The sequence below is a fragment of the Pinus tabuliformis genome, chromosome 8 (genome assembly GCF_031772625.1).
Source record: "Pinus tabuliformis cultivar Carrire ecotype Pingquan chromosome 8, CPIR1, whole genome shotgun sequence".
Classification (NCBI taxonomy): domain Eukaryota; kingdom Viridiplantae; phylum Streptophyta; class Pinopsida; order Pinales; family Pinaceae; genus Pinus; species Pinus tabuliformis.
In genome coordinates this window covers 754,575,188-754,579,300 of record NC_142294.1, presented here as the reverse complement: position 1 = coordinate 754,579,300, position 4,113 = coordinate 754,575,188, and positions in this window count along the sequence as shown.

Here is a 4,113-nt window from a genome sequence, read left to right as displayed (position 1 = left end):
CAGGAACCCTTATGCTGCTCATCCCGGGTATCAAAAATTGATCTCAGCAATAAAGAAATATTATTTTTGGCTCAGAATGAGGAAGGATGTTGCAGAATAACTGGAATGTTAGCAAGTTAAATTTGAACATCAACAGCTAGCTTGCTTGCTCCAACCATCGCCCATTCTAGAGTGGAAATATGAAATTATTACAATGGATTTCATAACAGACCCACGTAAATCAAAGAGACAAAATTTGATCATGGTTGTGATGGACAAATTAAGTAAGGCAACCCATTTTATTATGGTACAATTGACATATAAGATGCTTCAAATAACTTATATTTTTATGAAAGAAATTTTCCGACTACATGGCATACCTAAGATATTCATTTATGATAGAGATGTAAAGTCACATCAACATTTTGGAGAGCTATTCTTGCAGGTTTTGGCACCCAAGTTTAGACCAGTACTGCATACCACCCACATGCAGATGGACATATTGAATGGGTGAACCAGGTGCTTGAAGACATGCTAAGGATGTATGTCATGCAATAACCTACCAAGTGGGAAGAATATCTCCACCTGGTTGAATTTTCTTATAACAACAATTATCATAAATATCTAAAAATGAGTCTCTTTGAGGTATTATATGGAAGAAGATGTAAGACAACCACTAATTGGAGCAACCTTGAAGATAAGTTAATTTTAGGGCCTGACATGTTGGCTGAAATGAAGCAAGTTGTGAAAAAGGTTCGACATAATCTAAAATTTGCTCAAGATAGGCAGAAGGCTTACATAGATAAAAAGAGAAATTATTGAGAAATTAGAGGTTGGGATCATGTGTATGTAAGAATTAAACCTAATAATAGTACATTGTGGTGGAGTGGTTGTTAAAAATTAGCCCCTCATTTCTGCGGTCCTTTCCAAAATTTGGAAAGGATTGGACCAGTGGCCTATTGATTGGCACTACCTAGTCATATCTGTATCCATGATGTGGTTCATTTATCACTATTAAAAAAGTGTGTATGGTCCCAGGCATATCATTAGTTGGTAAGAAATGTAACAAAAATATAAATTGAAACTCTAATTCGTGCATGTGTGTTTCTTTTTTGTTGGTATGATAAATCACCAAAATTAATGATGACGGTATGCTGCTGAAATAGGTAGAACTAGATGGAAATTTCCTGGGAGAGCCTCAATGTATTCTTGATCAGAGAGAAATAATGTTATGGAAGTGAGTCATCACCTAGGTTAAAATGCAGTGGAAGCACTTTAGCCCGGATGAGGCCACTTGGGAAGATGAACAGTTTATGCAAGAGGCATATCCTGATCTGTTTCAAGGAGTAAGAATAAACATCGAGGACGATGTTGCATACAAGAGGGGGAAGATGTAACACCCCAGATATTGTGAAATTTTGTGTAATCATTATTTTATATCTAATTTTATCGCAGTAGTTCAGGAAAACTCTTAGGCTTAATAGAAAGGCCTAGTGGAGAATTTTGAAAAACTAAAAGTGTATTGTTTTATTTTTAAAGGAATTGTGTGGAAAAGTAAATAAATAAAAACAAAAAGAAATTCACCAAGAAAATACCCTGGATGAATTTCTTTTACTAGACAATTGAGAGATAGTTACTTCTCCCTTAGAGATAAAAAAAGATCTCAAAGAAAGAAGGAGCCAAGGAAAGCAAGGGAAGGCTGGAGGCACCTGGAGAGGAAGAAAATAAAATTGAACAAAACCTAAACATGACGTTGTACAGGAAAGGTAGGACATTCCCTGTGGGGTGTTCTTGAGCTGGACAGAGAGCCGGTGGAAACCCCATGTGATTGGTTTAGAAAGTTCTAGATTGGACTGTTAAGTCCTAAATTCTGTGAAGTGACCTTGTAGGGCCACTGTCTCATTCACTGTTCTAGATGAGAAGCTCGGGGGAGATAACTGGACGTAATTTTCATTCTCATTTTGTCGGGTGGAGCGGTATTTTCTTGTGAAGTTTCTAGACACGTGGTATATCAAATAAGTACCTCTGCCTAGACAAGATTTTGTTGAGCATTGTAGTTTCTGTTGATAATGATGTATAGAAGTTTGTACTAATTTTTGTAAAAGGTTGACTGATAACAGTACAATTTTGTAGATGCATTGTAATAGGAAAAATTATGACTAATAATTACATTCTGTAGAATAGAGTAAAATTTATTTTTATGAAAGGTATTCATAAGCACAATATGGTGAAGAACACAAAAAAATAAAGGAAATTATAAAACTTGATTTAATGTAGTTTCTTGTACCTGTGTGGTAATGCATCAATAACTTAAATCTGTTTTTCTGGGTGGAAAGCTAAACAAGAAAGATAGACTCAAGGATATGATCGAGGATTCTTGAACCAAAGGAAGAACCCAGTCACTAAGACCAGGTTAGTTCCCTATCCAAGCCAGTCCAGTCCAATCGGTAGCCTGGGCACAATATTGGCTCATTTAGACTACAGTGTCAGGACAAAAAGTATAGGAATCAAAATGTAATCTAGTGCTAGTTTAAATTTGTAAACAACTCAATAATAGACATAATCTGTTGAAATTTGATGACTAAATTTTTTTTTTCCTGCAATCCCAACCGAGTTTTAATTTCACCTTATCACTCCCATTCAATTAAATGTCATTTCCCATAAACATACATTCAACATATAGAATTTTGGAAATGAAAATTTCAGATTAAAACACATGGGACTGTCGACACATGCTGAAAATAAATATGGACATAACCAGACCAGAAACACACATAAAATTACACGGATTTTTGGTCAACTTAGACCCAGGAAAAACCCCTTCAATCTTCTTCAGGGAATACCTATTAGAGAGCTCTTCAAATTTATTTATCTTTAGGGTTCAGGAAAATTACATTTGCAGAAAAAAAAAATAGCAAAATACAACTTATCTCTTCAGCAGAAAACTCCTTGAAACCGTTCCCACTTTGCCTCGATTTCTGTGCCCACTTGACGCTGAAAATAGGTATTGTACGGATACGACTGTACAAACTGTACTGTACGGACTTTGTATGAAATGTATGGATTTCCGTACCACTTTACGGACTGTACGTAATTTTTTTCAAAATCTTCTCTCGAACGACATGCAGCTCACAACATTCAATGTTGTTCATACTATACCTTTTGTTGTCTTCTATGCCTTGATTTCCATGCCCATCTTTGCCCAGAAATCACTCCTTCAACTTGCTACAACAAATTTCTCCTTTAGAACTTTTCTCCAGCTCTTAGCCTCCTTTCTTCAATCTGCTCATGAAGAATGAATGCAATCTCTATTTTATTTCCCCCCTTTTGTTTCCTAAATGACTTTTGGGCAACCCTAAGATCTTACGGCTCAGATTCATTTAGATTAAGGGATGAGAATAAATGTGCATTTAATACTCACTTTCTAGTTTTTTAACTCACCCATTAAATAAAGTACCCGCATTATACTTTATGTCTAAAGTCACTTTTCACTTTATAATTTAACATTGACTTTACCACTTATAAAGTCACTTTCACTTTATAAAGTCACACTTAGGAAAAGAATTATTTTGGACACTTTTCCCTAGGTATAGACTAACCCATGGGAAACCACTTGTCCAAGGTACATTAAAAATCAAAACTCCTCCTTACCGAGGAAAGTGTTTCCCACCACACCCATTTTGTCCCTAAAATGGACATGCTTGCCTCTTGGTTAGGACTTCATGAGAACATCGGCCACCTGCTCATCTATTGATATATACTCCAGCTTCATTGCCCCCTTCTGAACATAGTCCCTAATGAATGATATATGATGTCAATGTGTTTTGACCTGTCATGAAACAATGGATTCTCCGTGAGTTTAATGGAACTCTGATTATCACAGTGAATATGTTGGTCTCAACACCTGATCTAATAGGCCGTACACCAACTTGTGAAGCCAAATGGCCTCACAACTAGCTTGACTAGCAGCCATATACTTAACCTCAGAAGAGCTCAAAGAAACTGAATTTTTATTTCGACTGAACCATGACACAACTGTCGAACCCAATCCAAATCAACACCCTAAAGTGATTTTCTTGTTAGAAGCACGGCCTGCCAAATTTGAATATGTGTAACCTACAAACCTCACTCCAT